This window comes from Puntigrus tetrazona, chromosome 9 (genome assembly GCF_018831695.1).
Source record: "Puntigrus tetrazona isolate hp1 chromosome 9, ASM1883169v1, whole genome shotgun sequence".
NCBI classification, from domain to species: Eukaryota; Metazoa; Chordata; class Actinopteri; order Cypriniformes; family Cyprinidae; genus Puntigrus; species Puntigrus tetrazona.
The window spans coordinates 20,773,090-20,787,649 of record NC_056707.1 but is presented as its reverse complement, the minus strand read 5'-3'; positions in this window follow the sequence as shown (position 1 = coordinate 20,787,649).

Genomic DNA, 14,560 nt, shown 5'->3' with positions numbered 1-14,560 from the left:
TTTTTTTTTTACAAAATATAACGCTGACTGTATTTGTCATGCTCCACCATTCAGCCTTGCTACTTTTAAACAAATGTTTAAAGAAATCTACATTTTTATTTAGCAGTTTGTTCCAAATCAGTAACATTAAATCATTATTAATCTACTTGGCAGTTTAAAACACTTAAAACAGTTCTGGTGTGGCTGTATAATTTATATTATACGCACACTGCTGTACAAAAGTTATTAAACAACCTGGTCTCATGAAAAATATGTACCTCTGTCCACATATTAGAAATCTAAAATAATTACCTGACTTGATTATGAATTACAGCAGAAACATGTATTAATAAGCATTTAATAACACACTGAGCACCTATTGTCATGTCTAAATAATAAGATTTATTATTGTACATTTAAATAATTTAACACTTTATAAATGTTCTTATTAAACACTGACAACTAAATAACTAATAACGGTGTAAATAACGATATAATATATATATATATATATATATATATATATATATATATATATATATATATATATATATATATATGCTCAAGAACAAGGCATTTTTGATGCACTTGTAAACTGCTTACTAATGCATAATAATGTTGACCAATGGTTTATAAAGGATGAATTGAGTATTTACTAATGCTTAACTAATGACTCATAGTTATTATAAAGTGTTACTGATAAAGGTTTGTAGAGAGGCAAATTAGCATACATTATCACAATGATTTCAAAGGATCATGGGACAGAAGACAGCATGATGCTAGAAAACAGCTGTTTGCCGAAAAATAACATTTCGTGCACACACATTGTGCCCTACTGATACGAAAAATTAAGAAAAACACTATTCCTCTAACTGATTTATGAGGATATCTCCTATTTGCATTAGTTTTCTCAGTTCCTAGGTTTGTTCATTTAGATCAGAAAATAAAAAAGTATCGTTTCCACAAATAGATTAAGCAGCACAACTGTTCTCATAATTGATAATAAGAGATGTTTCTTAAAGCATCAAATCAACATACAGTATTAGAATGATTTCCAAAGGATCATGTTTTTAATATATGTTTGATAAATGCAGCCACTTTTTTTTTTTACTGTACACAGTCATAAGCACACGATAAGCAATTAATAGCGCGGCCTACATGAGCGGCACATCCTATGACTCAATAAATTGTTGCCACGTAGTGGACTTTTATTGTATAATATGTCAGATGCCATAATCATTGAATCATGTGTTCTTATAAAAGGATGATGGTCTGCAGTTAATGATGCAGTTGAGATTTTAGTTTGGTCTGTAGATGTGATTTGTGTCAGAACGGCACAGCTCGGCAGTGGCCTGAAGACACATCCAGGCTTCATAATGAGCGTCAGCCAATGAGCACTGCTTCAAAAACAAGTGAGAAAAAAGAGGTGTTGGATTTATTGGCCATTCAGCTAATTAAATGACTGGAGATATATGGATGAAGGAGAGTATGTGTGAAGAGAAGCTCAGAGAGTGTGAGTGTGTTTGGAAAGGGAATACAGAGTAATGCACTTGTGAGGCTAATAAATCTCTGTCACTTCCTGTGTTCTGCACATGTCAGTGTGTGTGTGTGTGTATATATGTTTTTTTGTCTTTGAGAGACAGACAGAGAGAGCTAGTAATTGGCTAAACAGCTTTTTTTTTTTCATTTCAAATCTTGGCTGCTGACTTCTACTTTTCTATGTCTCTTTTAGCAATTTTATGGTTTCATACCCTCTTACAAAAACAGACAGACACACACTTGCAGTCACAAAGGCAGGGTATATTTCACATCACAACATAATTTGCAGGAGCTTCAGGCAAAACTCAAGTCAATATAATTTTTCATAAATTTCAGGTCTGGTCAAGTTGTACATATTTTAATAATTAAGTTTCATTTCAAAATGTTGGAGTTGTTAAGCTTTGTTGTAAATGTTTTTGAAAGAAGTCTCGTTGGGTACCAAATATATATATATATTTAGCCTTTCACAATTGTTTTACTCTTTAAAGCTTCCAATGAGCTTTTACTGGCAGGTTCCACCGTGACCCCAAAAAGGTCGACATGTACTCAAACTGTTGATTTTCCTGGAAATGTTAAATACCCAACAATCCATCAACCCAAAGCCTCCCAACCTCCTTCTCTCCCTTCCTCCTCCTCCAAAAGCAGTGAATGTTTTCATAAGTGGTGAAACATTGAGAATCCATTTGTGTTATTTGTCTGTTGAGAACAGTGCACCCAGGTGGTGCATGTGTGGATATTGTCCTTCAATCGGTCTGGTCTAATTTTCTGCATACTCTGGCAGTCCAGTTTGTTTATTTCTGATTTGCTTCACTAGTTCTGCCTGATTGATTCCAAGGTCAGGCGACTTCCCGCACACACTCGAGACTTCCCAGCTAAACGGGCTCATCATTCTCTCGCTCAAGCGGTGTTGTTGAAATGCATAAAAGCGAGCCCAGTCGAGGCGGGGAAAGAAACGTGTAAATTGTTAATCAGCGTAAGCCGGCGCCAAAGTCACCGCGCAGCAGAAAAATTCCTTCAGTCTCATTAAGACTTAATGTGTTCTCCGTGAGATGGGCCTGTCTTGTCCATTGTTTTTGTGTTAGCAGCTAATTTCAAAAGAGATGTAATTCGCTTCTGTTTACGCTTGTTGATTTAACCTGGGAGCCCTCTTGCTCATTTGCGATGTTGTCTGAACAAATGTTTTCAATTGTAGTTGTTAGACTGAAATAGGCCTTTTCTGTCAAATCAGCTTTACATTTGAATTGTCTTGATTGCTTGCGTCAGCCGATCAGAGTTATCCTAACCCCGCAGTGCAGGCATGAAATTTGGAAAATCCACATCACATCACAAACGCAAAATTGTTTCATGTTTTTTTTGATGGTTTGTTCGTTTTACATGTAAGACTTGTTTTTATCAAAGTAACTCCTAAAGGTTTGATTCAGTTCTTTTTCATCCATCCTCGCCAAGCTCTAAAAAGCTTATAAAAATATGAATGCTACTGAAACTATTACTGATATACATTATGTAAACATTTCTCTGTCTTTTTTTAATATTTATTTGTCCTTTTATTTTCCTTTTATTTATCTTCTTTTCTTTTTAAACACTCTTGCCTTAAACTTAAACCATAAGTTATTGTTATTCTATTATATATTTATCATTGTGTTCAGTAAAATGACATTACGGGAAAAAAAGTGTTAATGCCACATTTATGCGTTTTGTAAATGTAACGTGGTTTAAAGAAGTCACTTAACGAGAAGCTATATTATGTCATGAAACATGTTTTTAAAGGTGTAAGTAAAACAAAGGTTATTGTAGTGTGCTTTACAAGATTTTAGGTGATTTTTAGGTTTTTTTTTCTACTTCAAAATTGCATTTTCATTCATTGCATCACTTGTCTCATCTTTTTGTAATTGTTTAAAAGGTTTATCTGCAATATGTGAACAAAAATATAATAATAAAATAAAAAAAAGTTCATTATATGCCAATAGTAGCATTAAAAATTGCTAACAAACTGAATATTAAGGTCGTTGTTAATGCCGATGTTTTTTATTAATGACAGAATCCGTTTACAGTATATTCACAATCTAATGTTTAGTAAATTCCCAAACGCAGTCGAGCTGAATTCAGTGTTTAGGTCGCTTTCAATCCCAGTCCTCAACCTTTGCCACTTCCAAATTTATTTCCTCTCCCCCTCTCTACTGTCCTACTTTAATAAAGGCAAATAAGCCATAAAAATAATGAAAAGCAGAACACCGATGAAGGACATCAACAAGTCTAGAGAGCGACTACAGAAGTCACTGGCACCTTCCCCAGAACTCTCTGCTGGTAAAGAGGTTGTTAATGATTCACACGTTTCTTTATGGACTCTTGGCTGAACTCTTCAACACTTCATTCCCACAGGGACTGCAGATGGAGCAGTGTGACTTACACACACATATATGCACAATAGCCACATGGCAACGCCAGTGTTGATCAAATCACGCCTGCCTCACACTGCACAGGACATAGTGAACATGTCGGTACTCTTGTGCACTTCACGCTTAACATGCATCGACGCACTGTCTCCTGACCGGGCTGTTCCTTCTTTCCTGTTAAAGAAAACCTTCTCAAAATGTAAATTTCAGTAGCCTGCCTCGCATTACCTGTCTCCGCTTTAAGTATGCTTCAGTCAGAACTGTTGCAAATGTCAGCTTAACTCTGTTTCTGTCAGGTTTGTTCTCATACATCACACTGACAAAACATTAACTGAAAACGCCTTTCGCTGTCGTGTGAAAATGCTGAAAGGTGTTGTATTTAAATGCGCTAACAATCTGGTGCTGTCTGTGAGTCGTGGCTGTCAGTCAGGGGCAAATCAGCATCTGTTTAGTCAGAACTTACACAAAATATTCTAGGAATTACTTATGAAATCACAAGAGTGTGAGGCTTGGACGGCAAATATGTAAAATACTACAAAAATCAACCTAGTTCCCTCCAACCTCCCCTCTGGAATTGGATTTTTTTTTTATACACGTTATAGCATTGAGCATGATATTGCAAATGATACTTTTGGCTGAAACGTATTTTTTGTAATTGTCACCTTGGGTCATGATTTAGAAAACAATTATTTAGCTCGTTTGCTGATGCATGCTTTGGCTTTCTGCTGCCCTTTATTTGGGTGTGTAAATAGCCTCAGTCGCTTTGGCCTACAATCACAGACAACAGACAGCTTGTTGAAAACTGGAGAATTACTATTATCAGACTGTGCCATGGGCAAAGATTTAATGAAAACTCATCTCTTCTTCTTTCTTTATTTTTTTATGTATTTTCAGCTTTGTGATTTTTATTGGAGTCGGACAGTTGGTAGGTGAAATGTCCCTATTATGACCATACATACAAAAGAGCCCGTCATATACAGCTGCCTGAGGCTGCACATGAGAAAATAGCATAGCATGCTAAAACATTATTATTATTTATTAATTTTTTTTTTTTTTATTAGTTTATTAGTTTTTATTTTTTACTTAATACCCTGCAAACGAACCTGGTATGCTTAAATTCTGCTAAATTGAACTAATTGAAATTGAACTAATTGTGTGCTTAGTGCACTTTAAGTGTCTAAGAAGTAGCGCTAAAGTAAAATTAATGTAGAACTATTGTAAGTAATATATGCTTCAGGTACACTTTAAATATTTTACATTTAAAAACAGTATTATTCAAAGGAGGTCATACAATACTCATTAAAATAGTGACATTAAAACATATTTAGGTAATTAATAAAAAAAAATGTACGTTGTACACAAGTAGTACTCGAATAAACTTTTTCCTTAATAATTTTTATATCAGTAAGTCTCAAACAAGATCTGAGTAAATATAAGATTTTAACTATATTTAGTATGCAATAAATGTGTTTAAAATATCTTTACATTTAGCAGAAGCCTTATACAAAGTCACTTACAAATGGGGGCAATGAAAGCAATCAAAGATATACAAGTGCTGTAACAAGTGTCCAGAAGTTTAATGCAGCACACAAGGTACATACATAAGTAAAAGAAACGCGAGCAGAATTGAAATCTGTTAGAGGCCTTTGATGGAGTCATGTAAGCAGCGCCACATGTATCTCCCACCCGTCTCTACATATTTGACATGCAGAAATCATGCTTGACCCAGATCGTCTGTCAGCCTTTATATATCCAGGTAGATGTTTTGTTCAGAAGCTCACCTAATATTACAGAACAAATGAAACATTAGAGAAGAACTGATGTGTGGCGCTGTGAATCAAGGGAGCCTGGTGGCCTACTGGAGCTTTATTTCTGGCAAGGAGGCCAGAGCCACACAGTTTGGCCCAGCCTAATGTCGGTTTGGGTGAACCTCTGATCTCTGCCTCTCCTGCCTTGCGCAGCCAGCAGTTCTCCAGCTGTCGCCATCCTGCCACTCTCCCAGATCGACATGGCCCGAGCCATGGTGCTGCCCTACCCGGCCTGGCTAAGCCCTCAGCCCAAGCTAATACTGGAACCCCATCCGCCTCCCCACCCTGCATTCACCGATGAAGACTACACACATTCACACGCTCACGCTCCTCACATCCTCACTTTAAACTAATCATCTTTACATTGCACTTATCATCAATATCATTTTTATTGACATTAGTCATGCTTCCAATTTGAAGTGCTGCTGTTGAATGCCTAATGTATGAGAAATGGTCAGTGTCTGGAGAATATATCCAGTCTATTAAAGCATGAACACTCACACAGTACCCACTTTTTCCTACTGTTGTATGGCGGCACTTATGGCCGCTGTAGGCGCTACAGGGAGTAAGTAATGAAAAGCTGTTTAAGCTTCAGTGATAGCTTATTCTACTGGCTAATGGCGGTCAGCGACCTGACGAGAATGTTTCTGCTATAGATTTGCAGCCTCTGCATTGACTGCTGTGTCAGAAACGCTTTACTGTACAGCCGTATGTCTAAACTAGGGAAAGTTTCTGCATTGCAGGTTAAGATTAGTAAAGACAACTGTGGTGTTGCAAAGTGGCATTAGCTTAGTAAATGAAGCCATTTCACAAACAGATATAAAAAATAAAATAAATATCCAATAAAATTACCAGAAAACAGAAACAATTAAATGTTGAAGAATTTCACATATTATTATTTCATTTGATCTTGATTAGTTTTTCAGCCTTATTTGATTTATAAAAAAAAAAAAAAATGAAATAATAACATTGTACTATTATCTCTTACTTTCTAAAAATACTTCATCAGTGTCAGATGACAATAAGTCATCTAACCCTCTGCAATCAGTCAGCCGCCAGCATTTCACGCAGTACACACTGCCACAGTATCCAAAATCTGTTATGTATAAAAGTAATATACTACTTCTACATCAGTTGTAGATGTTTTGTATCCATTATTAGTAGGTCTTTTCATATTTTTGTAGCTAATGTTTTACTAAGGATTATTAATATTTAATGGTGCTATTTAAGATAACAAGAGATTTGCAAATCGTTATACTTAATCTACAACATTGATGAAAATATTAACATATAACATATTAATGATTTGAGAGAATAATCATGTTAAAATGTGTATGCATGAGAATAAAAATACATAAACTGTTAGCATACCCACTCTGTTAATTGCTTATGCATGCGCTTTGGTAAAATGATTAGTTCATCATCGACTAATCACTTATGAATGTCACCAACGCAACTGAATGTTATTATAAAGTGCTATAATATTTTGTTCTTTTGTATGTGTATCCTCATATTTGCATCGTTGTGCATTTTCCAATGCTTATTTTGCTTATTATTTTAGCGTTTGCCTTTTCTTGAGCAGATAGAGATGCACAGTATTTTTGATTACTACATTACTATCTTATCTGTCTAACAGGTATATATTATATTGACTAGAGCAGGAACAATGGGAATTATAAAATACATGGAGTAGAGTATAGAAAAGCCCTACTGCAAACAAATATTTAACATTAGTCATTACTGATACAATCCTGAGAACCCGTTTCTCAACATGTATATATTTGCTTATTGTGAATATATGTTTGTCCTGAAGCATGTTGCTTGTTAACTTTGCATACAGGAAAAAAGACTATGATACGGCAAACAGTTTGCACCATACCCATCACCAAAGCCTGCAGTGCTGACTCCTCTAATTTTATACTTTTGGAGCGTGTAAAGATGTATTATGCTGACGTTTTGGAGAGCAAATATAAGCTGCAGACTCTGGCAGTTCTGAAAACTGAAGAGGTCCTTGGCTTGATAGCAGATATAGATAGCCACAGTGTGTCAGCAGGCTGTGCAGAACAAAACTTGTTGCTATTCATTCCATTTTGGTAGATCTTAATTATAAGTAAAGGAAGAAGTGGCAAAGTAATGTTATTGAATGCTCGACACATAGTTCTGCATGGTTCACTGGTTAGTGTATGTATTGTCAGGTTTGAATAAGATTGCATAAAATAAGATGAGAATTTTAATTTTTATGTACACCTCCGCGAGCGAAACACAGCCTCCTGTGAACAAGATTCTTCCAACCTAGAGCTTTGGATAGAGACGAGTGCCATATCCTAGAACACACCTATTTCTGTTATATCTGTCAAGTAGGGATATTTTCTGTGTGCAAAATGTCTGCCTATAAAAAATTGTTTCTGTTGCATCTTAAATAATGACCAGGTGAAAAGAAAATTTATAATGCTTCAGCTCATGTATCAGCCAAAAATATACACATGCTACAAAAAAAGCTTCTTCTAACTTGGAGTGTTTTGCAAATAAGTTCAGCAGTTCAAAACGCCGCGCAAATGCAATCATTAAATGCAGCGGAATCGATAAACTCTGCTTTTGTTTGTAAGCTGAACATTTTTTGTAATGGCTTGTAAATTATAAACACCCGTTTAATGACTCTCACCTGCAGTGATAAAGGATGCAGTTGTGTAGCTTAATCGGGTGACCCTTTGTATGTCCTGCTGCCACGATCCTGTCCCTTCCCCAAAAGCCTTCAAGAGGCGCAAAGACAGCTTACATACATATGCTAAAACAGGTAAAATAATATGACCTCTCCCAGCCCTCATTTCCTGACCCAGCTTAGATACTTGAGCTCTCCTGTTATTTTTCAAATTACAGGTTAATTAAGCCAAACTGATTCCCGCTGCTTCCCTGGTGTGCAGCCAGCACCTGGCAGACGCGACGCGTGCTTTTGCGGCTGAACTCCACCGCGGGTGCGTCTGATGGCTATTAATGGAGCGCGGCCATCTGTTTCTGAGGCTACCGTATCCGGCGGCCACTCTCGCCGGACTTCGGATCGAACGGGTAACATGACTAATGCTAATGCTAACGGACGGCAGAATCTGTTCCTGCTCAGATTCTCCGAAAGCGTAGGCTTCACCTTTAAGTGGATGATGAGTCCCAGTTCGTTGGGGATAGTTGTTATAATTGCGATGCCTATTTCTGCCGCAAGTGTTTCTGCTGGGTGGAGCCTGTGCGGTTGTACAAGTGGCGCCGCTTCTCTGAAGTGATTGCTGTAATGACCATTTTAACACACCCGGCCTGTTGTTTTCCAGTCTATTCGCCCAGGAGCTGCTGGGTAATTACTCAGGAGAGCGATGCCAGAGCTTCTTCCCGAGGTGAAGTCGGCTGAAGTAGGCGGCAGCTCAGCCACCACCTGCATATCACACCTTCCCAGGGAGGCAGAGACTGAGAGAAATCCCTGAGATGCTTTAGAGAAGTCCCTGGAGGCTTAATCGAGCTGACAACATACAAAAATGCAAGATACCTCTTCCACACAGAGATTAACCTTACAGACACAGTGTCTTTCCGCTTAGTGAGGCTGTGTGTTGCTCAGAATAATACAAGTCATTAATTAATTTTGGCCACACAGGCTAAAATACAGGAATCATATAAACCTCGATGAGCTTAATGCAGGCTAAAAGAGCCTTATTCCATCATTGCGCAAACATTATTATCCAGAGGATTCAATAATCTAGCTTTAAAATAACAGTAATAGTATCATCATTATAAATTAACCACCTAGCATAATGTTAGGAAAATTCTCATCATTATATAGCTTGTTTTAGTAATGATTAATTTCATCCCACCAGACTAACTGCCATTTTAAGCTCACTGGGGAAATCTTAACGCTTAGATAAAATACAAATTAAGAGCTTCATTTCAGGAGTCCAAATAAGTGTGATGCTACACTTGTTGCATTTACTGACCTTATATTTTAAACTTACGCTTAAAATTACTTTTTTCCACGTCAATGCAGTCCTTACACCCCATAAGCTAAAAAACTGGTCGGTGGATAGCTTAACTGTAAAAACAAAACACTTAAAATAAAGCACATTTACCAGTGATTCACCCTTCCCAACTCAGTATTTAGTTGATACACCTCACAGCCTAAAATTTTTGGGGGTATGATGCGATAGGTTTTTCCTACCTCTTCATCTCTCCAAGTTCTGTCAGGTTGGATGAGGGACGCTGTACATTTTAAGTTTTTCTCTAGAAATATTTCATAGAGTTGAATCCTGCGCCTGGTTGGGCCACCCATGAACATTTCCACAGAATTACATCCACTCTTGCTGTGAGTACACTTTACTTCGATAGCACACTTAGACATTCTGCTAATAGTAATTCTAAGTTAGAACACAGCACCAGCGACTACACAGTCCTGGCAGTGTGTTATGTAAATAAATCCACAGTAGACGTGAGACATGGAGAGCGGCGAGGTTTTAAATGAGCCATTTTAAAAAGGTCTTAAATTTTATAAAAAGAGATATGTTTCTTGGATTTGAGACTTAAAAATTCATTTAAAACTTCTTTAAAAGATAGGATCTTATCTTTGCACACACAGCTTGTACATGACTCAAGTGCGTTATTTAGACGGCATCATATGTTACCTGATAGCAAAATGAGTCACATTGACCCAAATTTCTCAAAATTGAGATTTTTGTATCAATAGAAAGAGAGGAAACCAAAGTGAAATCTTGAATGGTTTTAAAGATATACCCATTTGAATTATAGTCGCCCGCCCTTTTTCCAGTTGAAACCCTGAATCAAAATCATCACTTTAAAGTTCTTTTATATAAATGCTATTAAAAACAGCCAGACTGAAGGCTCATTCACTCAGTATTTATTTAAAATAAATCATTTAACCTCTTAAGCTCTTATTCTTTTTTATTCAAAGTATGCCATTTAAAAAATCTGTTTGGTTCTACGTCTCTGCAGAAGAGTTTGCTTTGATTCTCATTAGGTACTAACTAACAGGAGAAAAATGGTAATTGCTGCTTTGTATTTATTTATTTTTTTTTTTAATTCTATTGGGAAATGTATATTTGAAGGAAGGAAGGGTCATGTGCTGAAAGCAGTAAATGAAAGAGAGACAGTGTAAATGTACAGATTTAAAGCTTACTTTTCATTTTGAGTTAATTTGCAAGAGATGTGCGACTCCTTGCAGTATGGCTCATCTCTGATTGTGGGACTAGAGTGGATTAGGATTAGTTTGTGTGTGGAGTAGAATTGGGGAAGAGCATGCTGCTCTTGCATTCCAAGGGCGATGGAAGTCGTGGAGGCTTGGCCCAAAGAGAACCTCAACTGCTCCAAACTAGATGTGACGCAGTTTCTGTCAGGATGGCAGGGAAAGGAACCTCACATCTTTGGTCTTCTCCTTCTTCTTGGTGACTCTCTACTGATAGAGAAATTATTTCATGAAGTGAGCTATACTTATTTCTGAATTTGTGTCTCTTTTACCTTAAATTATTTGAGACGTTGGAGTTTAAAGATACATGGCTCCATGATGATTCCCCCCAGGTGTAAGAGATGCTAGCAGACTATCTCTCTTCTGTGGTTGCATTATCACTTGAGAGGTCAGTGCTCCTGCCAAATGCATATTAAGAGCAACACTGATAGGGAGAGGTTTCATGCAGTAGGATCATGCACTGGTACTGCCTACGCCCACGCAAGTGTTTTGGTGAGTATATCAGGATGATAGTTATGCTTTGTCTGAACACAGTGGAGGTAAACAGTGTCTGAATAAAAGCTTTCAAGTTTTCCCCTAAGTGTTTAGTGTTAATGTGTTGGCAGTCATTATGACTCAAAAATGGACGTGTGTCTGTACTCAGGGAAGGCCAAAGGAAACTCCAATAGAGAGGAAGGGCCCTTCTCAGCGCTCTTCTGGGGATGACTGTACAACTTCCGCCAGCCTCTGGCATTTTCTGTATATAGTGATCTGTAGAGATGTTATGACACCGGGGTTGTTTCTTAAGTGCACAAGGTTTAGGACACCAAACATTTAAAATTCCTCTACAGCAAAACAAAGTGCTCAAGCAGTCTGTCTCCTTTTAGAGAAATTGGCAGCATGGAGACCCTCTCCCTGGGCTGTGGGAACTATACAAGAAGGCTGCAAGGATACAGTCTGCATCTCGCCCTCTGCATTTCCAATTCCGTGGTCTACACTACCGTGGACTATTCATATATTTGTTGATGCTGGAATTGCAAGTTCCACTTGACTAGGAATGAAGTATAAATAAATTCTCTTCTTCGATGGTGGAGTTGGGCCACTATAACCTAATATTTGATGGGAGTTAGCTCCCCTCCCCAGATCCCAGAGGGCACTGAAGCTTTCTGGAACATACAAGGACACTTTATGGGAGTGCGCCCTTGGAGGACTCCCGTCCAAAGCCAAAGGGATCTAGAGAGTTTATCTTGTTAAACAGCACATTAATTGTCTCAAATGATGGTCAAACACTTTAGCCCTGAAACTACATCCTCCATCCCAGTGGCTACTATGTCCTAGTGCAATTTGGGTGTTTCTTTAGACCAAACAAGGGTGCAGGTTTCTCTGCCTCCAGCTTCCTTAGATCTTGACGCTTAAAGAGAGCCCATACGTGGCTGGGAGGCTATGTCCTAAGGCATTTCCATTCAATCACTGTTCTCCCCAGGAGTCACTGGCCAATGTCTATTAACAAGGATCAACCAGGAGTTTGGCCTCTCAGGTTTGAGAGTTCTGGAGTTTCTCAGCCAGACAAAGCAAATGTATTGCTTTATATATTGCTTTTTTTCAAAGGTTGGAAGCATTTACACCATTCCAGGGCTGAGAGACTCGCCTTGCGACAGATTTTCCAGTCCCACTCTGCCAAAGTCCCCTGCCCCGCTCTCGCCACTCCTGCAACACACACATAAATTTTTTTCTCGCTCCACGCCCCGCATTATTCAAGGTTTTGCTCCCGCTCCCGCCGGCGCCATAAACATTAAAACTGTGCACACATGACGCTCAGACCTGAAGTTCCAGGACTTGTGGCTGCTGTATGCAAGCATTTTGCTGCATTTGCTTCGCAGCTCTGCAAAGGGAAGGTGTTTTCCATGCACCATCACATACTATAGAAAGAACATTTCCAAACATCGGATTTCTTTGTTTGGCTTCTTAGTTCTGTATGTTCTTTCTACAATAATAGAACTAATATCTGCAACCTTTTAGCGCTCCACCTGTGCCATACTTCTTCAGACATTTTGGCCTCAGTGGTCTATGGTCTTTGAGTGCTGTTCGGCAAGAACCACGTGAGAATTTACAGCTATTTTGAGTTGTTCTTGTTGGCTTTGTCACAGCAGATAAATAATATTTTATTTCTTTTTTAACAATTTAATTTTAAGATATTTCCATTTTATGGAGTCCTGAATAATTTTTATTCTCCCGCAACCCGCACACCACGTAGGACTCCACGCCTGCACCTGCTCACATATCAAATTTCCCGCCCTGGCGCCGCACTGGGTTGTGCCGAGTCTCGCGAGACCCGGTACTCCTCGGCTGGATTGCAGGTCTCTAATTCTGGGACTCTGCAGTTCACTGCCAGGTTGTTTCAAATGCTCCTGGGAATTCCTGCAAGAGAAATAGTTATCAATTTACATGTCACTGATAGCTCTGTTCTTCCATTTGTAGATGTTTCTGTGGCAAGCACCTCCCCAGTCTACAATTCCACATTCATGAGCTCAGCAGGAGAAAGCGCACTCAGAGTGACAGCGTCATCATGCACATGACATCCTGGAGTGCCCAAAGGGTCTGGGTTTTTTGGAGCCCGCTTTGAACTACTCACGCCAGCATAAGGGTCAGAGTTTCTGACTCTGCTGATGGTTTTTCTCATGATCATTGCTTGCTCTGAGGAAGAACTGGGATTTGTAGGCTCTGTCAGCCTTGCATGCGTCTGCTTTCTAGACTTCTGTGGTCCTCTGGACTGGTCAAATCTATTTTGCATCCCTAAAGTCCCCATTTTCGCCATATATCCAGTCCATTCTGCAGAAGCGCTTCTGGCCCTTCCTTAAATTAAAACACTGGAGAAAAAGCATGGCTCTTACTGTGTCCACACGATTCAGATTTATGTCCACTGCATTAGGCCGTGCACAGCTTACGTTTGCTATCTCTGTCCTCTGGACAAATGATGTCACATTGGGTGGGGAATGTTATTTGCTCCGGCCTACGCAGGTGTGCAGCCGTTTACACCTCTACAGAGTTAAGGCTCATTCAACAAAGAGGATTGTTTCCTATATTAGAGATTGCAAAGTGTCCCCTTGCAGCAAGTGTGTGATGCAGCAGAAGCTGATCCTCTCCGCACACATTTGTCAAATTTAACCGGATGTTCATACTTTACTCAGGGCTTTCATGTTCACAAGTCAACATTCCAGAGTCTGTATTTGAGACCCTGATCACCTCTACACAATCCTGGGGTCCAGACAGGTTCAGTGCAGCGTCATTGGTATTCTCTCATTTCCCATTTACAGTTATTGAATGCATGTCAAGTGTAGCTTTTGATGAAAGAGCATCTCAGGTTGAAGGTGAATCTTCTGCCCAGTGCTAGGTTCTGAATGCTCTGGACTGGTTTGTATTACTGGCTCTATGTTTTGGATTTGCTGAGCTTTTCTTGTACTCACAGGCCAGTCCTCGGTCCTGCTGCAGAAAAACCGGCCCACAGCATAAGGGTGCTAACCAATTACCAGCTAGATCTTGCTGCACAGGAGGTGTGTGACTTTCTAAATCATACTTATTCAAATTAATTTTCCTGGTTTAACTCCTTGCAGGTGTAGTAACATCTACAGGTCATA